Source organism: Salmo trutta, chromosome 35, assembly GCF_901001165.1.
Source record: "Salmo trutta chromosome 35, fSalTru1.1, whole genome shotgun sequence".
Taxonomy (NCBI): Eukaryota; Metazoa; Chordata; class Actinopteri; order Salmoniformes; family Salmonidae; genus Salmo; species Salmo trutta.
The window spans coordinates 7,316,042-7,332,768 of NC_042991.1; positions in this window are offsets into that span (position 1 = coordinate 7,316,042).

The following is a 16,727-nucleotide window of genomic DNA, read 5'->3' on the forward strand; positions in this document are numbered from 1 at the left end:
GTCAAAGGCTGGTGCTCTAACAGTTGAATTTTAACATTTTGATTTTTATCATTTTAATTAAGATTTTTATAATTAACGACGTGATACTATTTTAGAGAAATGAAAACATTATTATTGAAATGAAACTGTTCCACGAAATTGCGCATATAAAAATAATCATAACTGGCACGGAGATGGTAGGATAAACTTGTGACTCATGAGCTGCCTATGGTCTTTATTATAAACTGGGTGGTTCGAGCCCTGAATGCTGATTGGCTGACCGCCGTGGTATATCAGACCGTATACCACGGATATGACAAAACAGTTATTTTTACTGCTCTAATTACATTGGTAACCAGTTTATAATAGCAATAAGGCACCTTGGGGGTTTGTGGTATGTGGCCAATATACCACAGCTAAGAGCTGTATCCAGGCACTCTGCGTTGCGTCGCACTATGAACAGCCCTTAGCTGTGGTATATTGGCCATATTCCACACCCCTCTGGCACCCATAAAAAAAAAATGTGGTAGGTCCCGTGAAAAAAAAAACAGCCCACTTATAAAAATCAAAAGCTTGTGCAAATGACTCGTTCTGGCGACTTCCCTGAAGCTGAATGGATTGTTTATGTACAGAATAATACGAAATGCTATGATACCAGGTTGGAAATAAGCATCCCTGTAAAATAGTAACTATGGATACTGCATTGAGATTTGAATGTGTTATTCATATCAATACCAAACTTAGCGCGGACACCCGTTCGACATATCGTGCTGCAGCCCAGAGCTCCTCAGCTCACTTGATCCACCAACCTCAGCCTCCCAGTGACTTGGATTACAGGCATGCGCCACGGTGCCCGGCGAGAAACTCAGCTGGACATAAAGGTAATAAAGTGAGTAAGTAGCCCAGTCTGTAGCGTTATTTCGAAGAAGGGGTGTAGGCTACAGACCTTTGTAATGTCAATGGAAATAACTAAAACCTTTAACTACATTTGATTCGTTTTTCAATGAAAGTCGGAATAGATAACAGAAAATCTCTGACTGTCATTTGTTGATGTTTCTAGAAGACAAAAGTAGTCTAGCCTGGGCCTATCAGTGCTGCTGGCTAGGTTGTAAAAAAATTATTCAGGTAAATTATGTATGCTTTACCATACATTGTGGAAGTGTAAAGTAAAAACACCTGTAACTAACAGTTTAAAATATTGTATTTTTATTAGTTAAAAAATATATTTTAAAACAGTAACAGATTCAATAAAATACTTAGAAAAAGTATTCTGGTAATTTAAAATCTGCTAAGGCAAATGTAAAAACAGATACGAAAAGACGAGAATACAACTATGAAGTCACCTTCAAGCACACTGTGTGCTATCATAGATTCACATCAGCTGTAAAAAAAATTTTTTTTAAATGTAACATCTATAATGTCCTCTGTTACTTAATAAGGTCCACAGACAGTTTGAACATGTATAGTCCAGCACAGGGAGAAGAGTAAGAAACAAGGGGTCATTCCTCCAGGACCAGGCTGAAGCTCAATACCAGATGCTTCTTCTATACAGACAACAAAACAACACACATGGTTCCTCCTGGTTGTGGAAATGATGACTGTGGCAACCATGATGGTCAGTGCCATAAAGAGCATGATGTGACTTAAGGAGCAACTCAACAACATTGCCGGTACCTGGACAATGAGACAGACAGTGATTAAACAAAATTACATAGCAGCCACTAGAGGTTGCTGAAGATCAATATCCATTAACCAAAAATCTACAAATCTCTGTTTATATTGCTTCATCACAGAAGCTTTATTATTCAGTAAAGATTTGACCCTGTGGAAGTAGTTTGATGAATAGAAAAGTATATTTATTTTGAAAACAAATAACCATTCTCAATCCTGTCATTTTTGATCACTTCAAACTACAAGCCCAAATGTAACGCATGTTAAAATGTGTCACTTATATAAATTGATATACATGTACCCTGCACAGGAGGCTGCTGAGGGAAGGATGGCTCATAATAATGGCTGGAATGGAGTTAATGGAATGGTATCAAACACATGGAAACCACGACGCCTGTGGTATCCTGCTATCAAAGTGTAATAGGGTGGAAGTGCCTCTTCAGAGAGCAATAATAATGGTGTCTTTTTGTAGGCACTAACTCCGCCATGGTTCGTTGGACAAAGCCTATGTGAAAATGAATGGAGTTTTTGTAAAGTTTTTGGATAAACGCAGAAAATATGGTCTGTGATAAACACAGACTTAGAAGATTTTTGTTCTATGAGATAATCTTCATCAGTTAACATCACTTTTTGTGAATTTTGAAGCATTTATGTAATAAAAAAAGCACATAAAGGCTTCATAACTCATAAAGGCCATGTTAACTGACTGACCAAGCATATAAGATCTCCTAAACCTGTGCTAATCACAAATTTTCGTCTTTTATCCCAAAACCCTATTCTTTACCCATTAATTTTACCTATAGGAATGGCTGAACAAACCAGAGGTAACTCTGTTTCTGGGTTTTAGGACAGTTTAAATTCATTGTTGGTGTGCTCTGATTGGTTGCGGGCATGAATGGAGAATAAATCTCCCCATTTCCTACAAAATGGCTGTGCAATTAATATGTGCATTTCCTGCCAGAGGAAGCACTAATACATGCACTAAGCACTTGTCTTTTCTTGCTAGCACTGATTTAGCAGATAGCTACTGTAATGAGGAATGTTTTTACCTGCAATGACTGCAATATGTGGTTATTTTATCTCCCTTAATTGAATGCACTGCCCCATGACTGTAAATCGCTATGGATATTTGTCTGCTCAACTATACTCAATACTTTATAGTGAGAAACTTTCTGTGCTGAGACTCTGACAGAGGAGAGTCAGATTAAGAGGACAATGGTTGAAATAGCTGTTTTAGGGCTGCTTGGGTCCCTTTAGTATCTGCTAAATATTGTGTACATTTTTTGATAAGTAGACATTTTTGTTGTGACATTCTGTGGATAAAGTTAATCCATTTATGTGAAAAGCATACCGGTGAAATCTGTAAAGTATAATCTATATGAAAAATTATGATCTGATATTGCTATTGTCAGGTTCAAAGTTTAGGTTCAATGTTAGTTATCTAGCTAACATTAGGCTATAACTAGTGTTTACCGGCTTCAGTCTGTAGTGAGTTTAAGTCTGCAAAATTCTGGCACTTTCTTTATTCTGAAGAATGGTGTGGGCACTTGGCCTGAACTTGCTGTTTCTCCTACTACCACAGTGCAACAGCGACATCTATTGACCTGATGGACTAATGCATGTATAATATACAATTTACATTAATTAAGACAAATACATAAACAAATTGACTTAAAAAATAAATATATAATAAAGGGGTGTCTGTTTTTAATGACTTTGTTTTCAACCCATTACACTATCCCCTCCTCTTTTTGATGACTCCTGGCATCTATTTGTTTGTCTATCTATAGTCAATGTCTAGCATGTCCAGACAAGTGGTGTTCCTTCATGCCAGTAATCTCCTTGTCATGTTTCCAGTCACCATGTAAGAATTAGGCACAACTTTGTTTGCTCCTTGTCTCCATGACTGGTATGACGGTTGTCCCAGACTCTCATAGCTAAAAATGTATCTGGGCCTGCAAGTGCGCGTGGACCTTCTCACAGGTAAGGCTTCCTTTCCATTGACCTCTTGCTGCTGTACTAGCACAACATCTTGGAGTTTCTCCTACACTTCATCCTCCACTCCATGCTGTTCAGGTCCTTCAGACTGTTGCTGGATCTGTTCCATTTCCTCTGCCACTGTAGGTCTGAACTCCTGAGCAGTAGCTTGCAGTCTGGTACGCCACTCTTATTAACTTGGTTGTGGTCTGACATCGCTCTGATAGTCCCGAGGACTGTGCTGGTAAGTATGGTAGCTTTACTCTTCATCTGAACTATCAGATTCTTGGTCAATCATTTTACGGTTTGTTTTCTGTTTTTGTCTTAGTGTTGTTTGTTTGGAGTGTCCTGATGCACTGGCAAGTCATTTACAGGCAACAGGAGGTTCCGGTGCAGCACACAAAGAGCTTTGTCTCCAGACCCTGACTGGATCTTATACACTGGATCCTCTCTAATTCACTCCACAACTCTGTGTACTGTCTTTTCCCAGTAAGCACAGAGTTTCCCGGGGCCACCTCTTTCCGATTGGTTCCTCACAAGGACTCGCTCACCTGGCTGTTGAGTTGCACCTTTGACCCCTTTTTCGTAGTACTTCTTCCCTTCGCTGAGAACTTTTGACTGTTCTCAGAAGCAATTTTGTATGTATCTTGCATCTTTGTTGCCCACTTATCTGCAAATGTCTGTTGGGTTCTTGTCACTGTTTCGAGGTTGAAAAGTAGGTTGATAGGAAGGTGTGGGGCTCTGCCATACAGGAGGAAAAATGGTGAGTATCCCATTGCCTCGTACCTTGTACAGTTATAGGCATGGACCATGTTTGGTAGATGGTCTTTCCACTCTGTCATCTTCTCTTCTTGCAGAGTATGGAGCTTCTGCAGGAGTGTTCTATTCATCCTTTCCACATGGTTCCCTTGTGGATGGTATGGGGTAGTTAGAGAGTGTGAGATCCCTGCAAGCTGATGGAGTCTCTGGAACAGGTTGTTCTCAAACTCTCGCACTTGGTCGTGGTGAAGCTTACTAGGATAGCCAAACCGAGGAATGAAGTCTTGGAATATCTTCTCGGCTGCAGTTTTTCCTGACTTGTTCTTCGTTGGGTAGGCCTGTGCAAAGTGTGTTAAATGATCGACCAGTACAATAATTTATTCATAGCCTCCTTTGCTTGGCTCAAGGTGCATGTAGTCGACGGCGAGAAGCTCAAAGGGTGCACTGGTAGTGATAGAACCCGTAGGTGCTTTCTCTGGAACACAGGGACGTTTCTGCTTGATACACCGTCTGATCACATAGTCTTCTTCTTCATGCTGCATGAATGGCCAGTAAAATCTTTCCCTGACTAGATGGATCACTTTGGCTGCTCTGACGTGGTCAATGTCGTCATGTAAGTTCTTCAGCACCACTGATTTCAGCTTGCTGAGTAGTATAACTTGCTTTCGTTGTCCAGCCTGTCTATACAGAATTTCATTTTCCATGACCAGCTTGTTCCACTCATGGACTAGTCTCCTTATTTCTGGTCCCATGAGCTTTTTCTCTTTCTCATTTGGATTCCATCTTTTGTTATTCAGTGAGATGATTTCTCTGATTGCAGCATCCTCGTTCTGTGCAGCCCATCCTCTGGTGTGATGGCAGGCATGCCTTTAGGTGACACACCACCCTCTCTAGAGTTGACTTGCAGCGCAGCCACCCATGGAACATCCACATTTTTCACTGCTCTGCTTTCGTTCCATACCGCTGAGATGACTTCTGGTGGCATAGATTCTGTGTCATCACACACGTGGTTGGGGAGAACGACAAGATAACGAGACAGTGTGTCAGCATCTGCATTCATTTCCCAGGCCTGTATTTCAGGTCGAAGTTGAAGTTGGCCATCTCCACGACCCAGCGGTGACCTATGTTGAATCTAGTTGTGCTCAGAACATAGGTCAAAGGGTTGTTGTCTATGTACATGGTAAAGGTGGATGCATAGTATAGATAGTCTCTAAATTTGTTACAGATCACCCATTTAAGTGCTAAAAACTCAAGTTAGCCAGAGTGGAGGTGGTAATTTTTCTTTTCTGGAGTTAGCGTTCTAGACCCATACCTGATTATACATAGTCTCCCTTTCTGATGTTGGTAAAGGACAGCCCCTAGACCGTCATTGGAAGCGTCAGTGTGTAGCACAAAGGGTAAGTCACAGTCTGGGTATGCTAGTATGAGTGGATTGGTTAGCATGTCCACCACCTTGGCTACGATGGCTCTGTGTACAGCCATCCACTAGGCTGGTGTCTTGGGATGTCATTGTCCATTGCTAACCTTTTTGGCCTGGGTTTTTCCTCCGGTTGACTTGGGCTTGTCAGTTTTCCCCTTTTCTTCTGATGGACTTTGTAGCAGCTCAAATATGGGTTTGGCCATCCTGGAGAAATCTTGGTCTGTAGTAGCCAAAGAATCCCAGCAGTGTTTTGGCCTCTCCAACAGTCTGTGGCTCCCTCTCCTTTAGTCGCAACACAGCCTCCAAATCTTTTGGGTCGATTTGTACTCCCTCACTGGATACGATCCGACCTATGCACCTCACCTGGCGTCTGAAGACTTCACACTTTTTCGGCCACAGTTTGATACCGGGCTTCCTCATCTGACTAAGCACTCTTCTCAGGTCTTCTACATGTTCTCTGCTATTCCAAGATGTTCAGTGAATATCATCCAGATATGGAAAACAGCAGTCGTCTCTCATGCCCTCTAGAACTTCTTCCATACACCTCTGGAAAGCGGATGGGTCGTTGGTCAAACCAAAGGGGATGCGGACCCACTCATATAGCCCCCAGGGTGTGCTGAACACAGTGGCTTGTCTTGAGCTTTCATCCACGAAGCCTTGATGGTAAGTGCTCCCTTGGTTGAGTATAAAGAACCATGTGTATCCCCCTAGGTTATCCAGCAGGTCTTGTATCCATGGCAACGGATGAGGTTCAGGGATGGTCTTGCGATTCAGCTTCCTGAAGTTGACACATAACCGCAGGCTGCTGTCCTTCTTGTGCACGCAGACCACTGGGGATGAATATGGAGATGTGGATTTCTTGATCCAGCCTCTCTCCAGTAGGTTTTGGATATATACTTTCACCTCCTTTGTATAGAGGTTTCGGAATGGAGTTGTAACTTTTCTGGACAGGCGTGTGATCCTTCAAGTTGAGTTTCAGTTTAGGGTTCGGAATGAAGCTGATATCTCCATCTTCCTGTGCGAACAAATCAGATTCTTCATACAGCATTCTTCGGACTATTGTTTGTTCCTCTTCCTGTAGGATGTTCTAAGTCAACAGGTGGGTAGCATTTTTCTCTGAACCCAACTGGTGTGTGACTCTCTTTTCTCTGCATACCATGGTGAAGCTGATTGGAGCATAGGAAAGCATCACTAGACTGACTCACATGCTTCTTCTGACAGTCAGGTGCTGTGATTACAGGTCAGATGTCATCCATCAGCTCTACCCAACCCAGCACTGTTCTCTGAGAGAGGTAAATGTAATGTTGTCTGGAGTTCTGAATTGGAATCTTTACCACCTTCGAGGCTCCACAGGGCACATCCAAGAGGCATGGAAACAGCTCCAAACCTTCTGGGCTGTCCATGGCTGGCTCGAACATCATTGTTCCTCTGGCCAGTCTCTGATTCTACATTTCCCCTCAGCTATTTGAGCTGTAGGAATGGTCCTTTCCTTTCTTTCCCACTTTTACCAAACAGCTCAGTGACATTTCTTCATGGGTCATCACTTTAATGGTAGAGACCATGGTTTCAACAGCTTTTTATTTTACATTCATCACCTCACTCAGCATTGCACTGAGATTGACACCATCAGTCTGTTCACTGTTTTCTCTGATGAGTTCCTCTATGACATTAAAGCCTAGTAGTGGACAGTCTACACAGCTCTGACTAACTAACATAGGCACTTGTATGGCCATTTTCCCATGTTTACTACTCAGAAGCTCCAGGGACACCGCAATCCATCCATCAAAGGGGACAGTAGTGCCGTTTGCTGCAGTCACGTGGAGCTGGCCTTCAGTTAACAAAGTCTCAAAGGGTTGGATCTCAACATTTGGTAATGCGTTCTCTACCCAGGCCCTCCCTACAACGCTAACCTGTTCCCCAGTGTCTAACAACATCTCAACTTTGACTCCATTACGTAGGCATGCGACCATACATCTACTGCCAATAAGCTGTGAGACGTGTAGCTGGTTTCTCTGTCTTCACACAGTTGATTTGGAGAGGGGACGCTTTGTTTGCAGCGGTCACTGTCTGTCCCTGTCCAGCTGCCTGGACCCGTTTCCCGACATCTGTCTCTTTAGGCAGCCGACAGCTCTGTGTCCTTTCAATTCCTTGCTGGACACGGTCTTGACATTTACCCTTAGTGTGGGCCCCGTCTGTCGTCGTTGCTCTGGATGGTGGTGAAGAGGCATATCTCGGTGCCTCTCAACGGTGCTCTGGAAGATAGGTGATGGGCATATCCCTGTGCCTCACTTCTTGTCTGACCTTCGGAGGGTGGGGGATGTGTGTACCCCGGGCCTCACCTGCAGCAGGTTTCATAATTTTCTACAGGTTTTTAGCCAGTGCAGACACTGTTGCGGTCAGCTCCTGGATGGCCGTGCAATTGGCATTCACTTCACCATCAACCTGAGTGGGAGACGAGTGGTCACAATATTCACTGTCCCTTTGCTGCTGTGCTGAGTTGATATTCACAGGTCTGTGTCTAGCACTGCGACCTATACGTTTCTGTCTAACTGCTTCCCCACTGGCTGATTGTGTTATCTGCACGAGGATTAAGTCGTCAGTCACACTACAATCAGAGGTATATTTCTTTAGGTAATCTCTGATTTGAGCGTATTTTTCACTGAGCCCTTGGTAAAGTGTGTGAAGGAACACACCCTGTACCAGCTTCTTGTTATAGTCAAACTCATCACCACTCTGCTGTGATGCGAACAGTACACGCTTTTTGAACCCCATTAACTTGTATGCAAACTGCTGAGGCATTTCCCTGTCCTGCTGTATAGCGTAACTCGGCTCCTGAAAGAGCTCTGTGCTACTTTTATCTCTGAGATGAGACCTAAAGATGTTTCAGCTGCGCTACAGTAAGACCCTCTTTGTTTGTCAACATGTCCCTGAAAATACCTGGCTTGATTACGCTTAGAACATTTCTGACTATCTCTGACTCTGTAAGGACTGACGCCGGAGATGAGAAGCAGGTACAGGGAGTCAAACATTTAATTGGGAACAGACATAGAACAAGACAATGCATGAAATGAAATGTATGAAATGTATGCATTCACTACTGTAAGTCGCTCTGGATAAGAGCGTCTGCTAAATGACTAAAATGTAAATGTAAGGACATATGACAATCAATGCAGAAGCAGGGAACATATCGGGGAACCAGATGGATATAGGGAAGGTAATGACCGATGCAACCTACCAACCAATTTGATGAAATTTCTTTCATTATATTTACTCATATGAATCATGATTTAAAGGCTTCATCTGTCTATAATCATGTTGTTGCCTGTCCACTTGAAGCATCAACATGATGACAGTGCCATCTGTGCCTCCATTAATGCTCCAATCCAAATCCCACTCAGAAAGTCAGTGTAAGTGAAGCTACTATTGTTACATCTGCTCCTGCCACATCCTCTACTGCTTATCCTGTGTCTCCTTGACCTGCAGCCACTCCCCCAGTGCTCTCTACCTCTCCCTCTCCCTCTGTGTGTGTGATTGTGTGGGCGAAGACAGGTGTTCTGGAGTCAGACCAGCTGCAACCTGTTCCATAATCAAGACCTCTACAAATACTCAGTCCTGCCACTTCCACACTGCCAGATCGCAATCTCTGCTCAGTCAGTCTACGGTTCTAGCCGTTTGTTACTATTTAGATCCTGTTATGCCTGGCTTCCTTGCCTGACATGGTTTTCCTCTCCGCTACAATTCTGCCCGCTCTGACTCTGGTCCCTGTCTCCAGTCCCACGTCTCCTCATCCTGCTACTCTGCCCTGGATTCCCCACTCTACTGCTCCCTTGGATTCCCCTCCGGACCTGCTTACCCTGTCCCAACTCCTCTCGCCTCAGCCTATGCACCTGGTCTCCTGCAACCTGCCCCAGCTTCCCCTGGCCTGCACTCGATCTTCCCCCTGTGTTTCAATAAATACCTTGGTTACTTCAGCCCAGTCTCCTCTCCTCATCTGAGTCTGCTCTTGTGTTTCCCTGTTACAATCTGCATAACAATTGTACAGGTATGACTCCTCCTCCTATGCACTCTGACACCTTTCCTAGGTTGTGACTGACATGTGTATGTGTATTTGTTGTGTTGTGTCTGTCAGTCCAGGGTGAGGAGAGAACCAGAGAGGAACCCTGGCGACCCCAGCTCCCTCTGTCACTGTCAATTAACCTCAGGGACCCAAAATGTCACATGTTTATTTTTTGGGGTTTGACTTTCTTTCAATACTTTCTGTATCCTGCACCCAAAAGTAAGTAGCTGCGTACTCAACTTCTGTGTTAGTGGAGGCCCTTTGCTGGAAACTGAAACTCTTTAGTTTATAGCCCTATATACAGCATATTGGATTTTCAAGTCACTCAGTCGAGCACCTGATCCACTTTTGTGTTTAAGCTGGGCTGAAGTGCATTTGGGTAGACTTTCTTGCCCTCTATATATTATTGATGTCTATCAGTGTACAATATGTGGGTTTGTTTTCCTTTTTAGATGTGTGCTCAGACAACCACCACACACTTTAAAGAGGAGTTAGCAGCAGCTAGCAGAGCAAAGGCTAGACGTAGTGGTCCATGGGCCCAGGTGCTCACACACACAATTCCATATTCTCAGTAACTCAAACAACCAACTTGTGCAATCCAAGTTCTGTTTTTAGTCAACACGACAGGATCATGCTGCATTATCTTTGATGACTTCTTGAATCACATTTATTGTGATCAATCATCCACAAACAAACTGTTGATGTAGACAGCACTTTATGATACAGGGGTGGCAGGTAGCCTAGTGGTTAGAGCATTGGACTAGTTACCGAACAGTTGCTAGATCGAATCCCTGACCTGACAAGGTAAAAATCTGTCGTTCTGCCCCTGAACAAGGCAGTTAACCCACTGTTCCTAGGCCGTCATTGTAAATATGAATTTGCCTAGTTAAATAAAAAAATACAGGTGTAAGATCTTAATTTGACCACTCTGTTACCGGTCAATGTCCTGAACAGCAGGAAATGCAAACTTGTAGTGTATTAGAGTTTTAAAAAGGCTTCTAAAGTGTAATTTACACTTAAAAATTTCAGACTTGATTTGCCCTAATTAAAAATGTATCAACCCCTACAAAAATGTAGATTAATTATAATCCACACGATAATTTGCATTTCCTGTTGCTACAGGGTTATGTTCCTGCTGTGAGAAACTGGTCAAATTAAGATCCATCTGTACCGTTTGTAGTTTTTGGTGTGTCAACATCAGTGGCGGTCGGTGCCATTTATGATGAGGGAGGACGCACATTTTTTTTCATGAGCATGGCCTTATTTCTATTACAGCATATTGGATGACTGTCATTCATATTGCATTTATTCAGCTAAATTGAACATCGATAGGTTTAGGCTACTATATGATATTAAAATGTTCCCTATACCCATCATGAGGTTGCTACAACCTAGCCTATGAATGAAAGTTTACAACGTAGGTCAAGAGAAATTTGAGTAATCAAGGCGAAAGTGACACATTAAATACCGCCTTGCACACTCTTGCCTGCATCTAGCTGATCTAGGGTACAATCATTAGTTTAACAGTTGCAAACAAGAGTTTCTATTGGACAAATTCCGGTATGTTTATCCTCGTTTCATTACGTTTGCTTCTGTATATTAAAATGTTTTTCATCAGAATCGGTTGAATGATCACACGCAAATACAGTTCACTTTCATAGCAGCCACATACAAACAGCATGATCATTTGCTCGTTGTATAATTTCTTCTCGCATTCTTGTGCTCTCCTCCTCTCACTTTTTCCCTTTCGCTTGTGGACTTAAGTGCACAACACATCAGCAGTCTGTGACCAAGCCAAACCTCTATATCATAACTGCTAACAGAGTCAGCCTACATCCTTGTCACCATATTAGCTAAGATCGTAGTCAACATAGATACTAGAACTAACGTGTTAGTAAACCCACTACAATCATAGAGTACAGTCAGCAAGCAGTTACACCGGTGGGCCCCGGTGGCAATAAAGTACTAAAACCAAAGGCTTACCTTAACTTGGAAGAGTTCCAGTGTTGCATAGTCAGCTAGCTAACATGGCATCCCTCTCTGTTTGAGCCGGGTGTTTGAGTAAGCTAAACTAGCTAGCTGCATTCGCTAAGTAAAAATGAAAATAAATACAACAATATATAGCTAGCTCGCTCTTGCTTTTCCTTCCTTTTTGAAGGTATGAATTTGTTCAACACATCTTTCTCTCTCTTTAAGTCAACTACTCACCACATGTGCACTGCAGAGTTGCTTGTGTTTTTAGTGCTAGATTCATTCTCTGATACTTTGATTGGGTGGATGACATGTCAGTTCATGCTGCAAGAGCTCTGATCGGTTGGAGGACGTCCTCCGGAAATGGTCATAATTACTGTGTAATTACTATGGAAGAGGGCACCATGAGCCTCCTAGGTTTTGTATTAAAGTCAATGTATACAGAGGAGGGGGGAACTAGCTGTCCCTCGTGCTACCCTAGATAGGTCTACAGTAACCTCAATAGAACTTCATTGCAAAACAGTGTGTTTTAATTAATTATTTGGTTACGTGAATATATTTAGTAATGTTTTATCTAAAAAGGATAACAACTGTTTCATTATTTTTATGAAATCCTCTGAGGAGCCTCCACTGGTCAAAATGTACAATTATATCCAAATGGCCTGGTGTGATGAAATTGCTGTTATCCTTGCGGATCAACATCAAAGCTGATGGTATTAGTCAATTTAAGAAGTGTCATGTCCTGACCAGTAAAAGGGGTTATTTGTTATTGTAGTTTGGTCAGGGCGTGGCAGGGGGTGTTTGTTTTGTGTGTTTCAGGGTTTTTGGTGTATGTTATGTTTTCTATTTCTATGTGGGTTTTCTAGTTTTTCTATTTCTATGTTAGTTTTGGGAACGACCTCCAATTAGAAGCAGCTGGTTGTCGTTGCTTCTAATTGGAGGCCATATTTAAGTGGGTTTATTTTCTCTTGTGTTTGTGGGTAGTTGTTTTTCGTATAGTCCTTGTGTCCTTACGGAACTGTTAGTTGACATCGATTTATGTTGTTTAAGTGTTCACGTATATAAATAAAAGAAGATGAGCACAATACCCGCTGTGCCTTGGTCCACTTTCTACGACGCACCTGACAGTAAGACTTAGTCAAATCCAAAACAACACTGAACAGAGGAAGAAATTGTCTTTCTATGACAGACTGACCAGGTGAATCCAGGTGAAAGCTATGATCCCTTATTGTCAAGTGCTAAATCCACTTCAATCAGTGTAGATGAAGGGGAGGAGACAGGTTAAAGAAGACAATTGAGACATGGATTGTTTGTGTGCCATTCAGAGGGTGAATGGGCAAGACAAATTATTTAAGTGCCTTTGAACGGGGTATGGTAGTAGGTGCCAGGCACACTGGTTTGTGTCAAGAACTGCAACACTGCTAGGTTTTTCACACTCAACAGTTTCCCATGTGTATCAAGAATGCTCCATCACTCAAAGGAAATCCAGCCAACTTGACAACTGTGGGAAGCATTGGAGTCAACATGGGCCAGTATTCCTGTAGAACGCTTCCGACACCTTGGAGAGTCCATGCCCCAACAAATTGAGGCTGTTCTGAGGGAAAAAGGTGAGTGCAACTAGGGCTGTTAAGGTGACCCTATTACCGCCACACCGGCAGTCACGAGTCATGACCGCAGTCAAATTCCATGTGACCGTTTAGTCACGGTAACTAGGCTAACCTAGGTAACCAAGCTCTGATGCTGCTGATAGCAAGTTGGGTGGCTACTAATGACTAACTGCCTGGTACTCAGCACTCTATTGTCCCACTAATCACTCTGACATCAATGCAAATGTAATCTAAATTAAAATCCAACACTTCATGAGAGCCCATGAGCTCATGTTGCGCAACATTTCTATAGGCTATGTAATTCTGTGAGAGAACTTCTATGGAAATATCCAATTTACATAAGTATGTTAACCCTTTACCCAGTACTTTGTTGAAGCACTTTTGGCAGCAATTACACCCTCGTCTTCTTGGGTATGACGCTTCAAGCTTGGCACACCTGTATTTGGGGAGTTTCTCTCAAGCGCTGTCAGGTTGGATGGGGAGTGTCGCTGCACAGCTATTTTCAGGTCTCTCCAGAGATGTTCGATCGGGTTCAAGTCCAGGCTTTGGCTGGTTCACTCAAGGGCATTCCACTCCTGCATTGTCTTGGCTGTGTGCTTAGGGTTGTTGTCCTGTTGGAAGGTGAACCTTTGCCCCAACCTAACTGGTATACATGCAGCGCGTGAGTTTCAAGTTTGGGGAAGATCATTTTCACCATAAAAATGCACCTTTTATAGGGCCTCCTGAGTGACAGAACGGTCTAAGGCAGTGCATTGCAGTGCTAGAGGCGTTCTACAGATCCGTACGATCCCGGAGGCGTTCTACAGATCCGTACGATCCCGGGCTGTGTCGCAGCCGGCTGCGACCGGGAGACCCATGAGGCAGCGCACAATTGGCCCAGCGTCGTCCAGGTTAGGGGAGGGTTTGGCCAGCTGGGATGTCCTTGTCCATGCACGCTGACACGGTAGCCAGTTCTACGGTGTTTCCTCCAACCCATTGGTGCGGCTGGCTTCCAGATTAAGCGAGCAGTGTGTCAAGAAGTAGAGCGGCTTGGCAGGGTCGTGTTTCGGAGGACGCATGGCTCTCGACCTTCGCCTCTCCCGAGTCCGTACAGGAGTTGCAGTGATGGGACAAGACTGTAACTACTGTGTCAATTGGGGAGAAAAAGGGGTAAAAAGTACCACAAAAAAATTACTCACTTTTGTAATTAAGCATTACATGCATAATCACATTTGTTGTCACTTTTGAAGATTGTGTATTCAGCTTTTTTTGATGCGAGTGGTTGTATTAATTTGGAATATATCGCATCCCACAACTGTCCCAGACTGTTTGGAATATTTATTTCTCGCACAGAAGGACAAGTTGACCAATAGAATATGTAAACGTTTTACTATTGGGGATAGTAGATTGACATAGGCTAGTGCTTTTTCTGTTCGTTTGGCATACTCATCTTGTTGGCTGTAGAAAAGTAAATGAGGACAGTTCTGCTAACATCTTCAATATGCGCCTCGGAATATGATAAGGTTGCATCCCCGATGTGTCTGTCTTCACTTGTAGCCTACTTCGGAGCTTATGAACCTATGAGAAGAACCCAATCACCTGACGGGCAGTGGCTACTAAGAATTTACATATTTGAGAGGTGCGGTCCTTTGGAACACGCAGCCGGGAGAAGGGAATTCTAATTATTATGTTCAGCCCAAGGGCACAACGGTCACTGACTGCAAAAGGCATGGATATTTTTAGGGGGCATTACGGCCACACTAGGGGGATGCTTCCTGGAAATTGGAGGCGTTATAAAGTGCTAGTCAAATTGTGAATGAGAGACTGATGAAGTCTGTGCAGCCTGTGCAAGAAACAAAGCAGAGCTCAAGCCTTTCATGCTACTTTTTCCAAATCATCATGAGTCGCATCAAGCAGCCTTAGAATATATTTTAAAAATCTACACATATAGCCCAACGTATGTATCACAACTAAAGTTGCATAAATAACTCTAAATTAAGCATATAGGAGGACCTGTTCCTTTATTAACCACTCAACACAGAATTGCCGCATGTGCGCACTCTCAGAAATTGTTTGGAGAAAAGATCCTTTTGTATTTTATTCAGCTATGTTCAATTGTATTCTTCATACTATAAAATAATGCCACAGAATTTTAAGCAAATCTTGTCTTATAAATTAACTAGTTTAGCCCACAACCATATGGCATAGCCACATCCGGGCAACTCAGAGTATGCTATTCTGTTCTTTTGAAATAGACTACATTTTCTTCATATCATGTTTCTTTAGACCTGTCTAAAATACATTATGGATTTATTGTGATGGTGTAGTCTATATTAAATGGATTTATTAGACTTTTTAAAATGTATATGTTCCAAAGGTCTGCATCAGTAGCTTGTAGGCTATGCGTGGAAGCCAGGAGATGCTAAATGTGTTTGTTAATTAACGGTCAATTACCTTGAGACTGGCAGTTATTTGCTTGACAATCAACAGCTGACAAAATGTCATGACATCCACAGCCCTAGGTGCAACTCAATATTAGGAAAGAGTTCTAAATGTTTTGTACACTCAGTGAATATTTACCTCTTATATTGGATCCAATCTTGATTAAATTATTTGAGTAATTATTATACTGTGTTACATGGATTAACTTTCTTACATTCTAGGTATAAATGTACACAAACTCTCTCAATATGTCAATGTGGGGGTTGATGTCCATCTACCTTGTCACAATACGGTTGATCCAGAAGACTGCTCCTCAACTACATGGCTTTACTCCAGAGCTGGGATTGAGAATGCTATTACAGTGGTCTCTAAGGCGAAGGTGAGACATAACACAGAGAACTAAGAGACTGAGTGAAGGCTGGCTATTCTCTATATCTTCAAAGTGTCACAGCTGAAGATGCGGGACTCTACACCTGTCGAGTAAACGACAGAACCCCATTTGAGACAGATAATGATACCTATTTGTCTATTCTCACCGGTGAGTTTTTCTGTTGACAGTAAAGTCGAGAGCGAAAAGTTGTCTTAGTTAAACATATACAATACAGTTGTACACAAATGTACAGCTACCACAATATTGCATTTTTATTCTGCCTCCCAGTCTCCTTATCCACACCAGAGAGAGATCTAAAGCTTTAATAGACCAGTAACTTTAAGGTGCTCTCCACACACATTTGATGGACTTGGAACATGTATCTCACTCATTGACCATACAGTTAGCCTTAGCTGGGAGGATGACAGGTAGTGAGCTGCAGGGAGACTCCAGATACCAGGTCAGAGGGTTTTTCTGTGACCTCACTCTGTGACA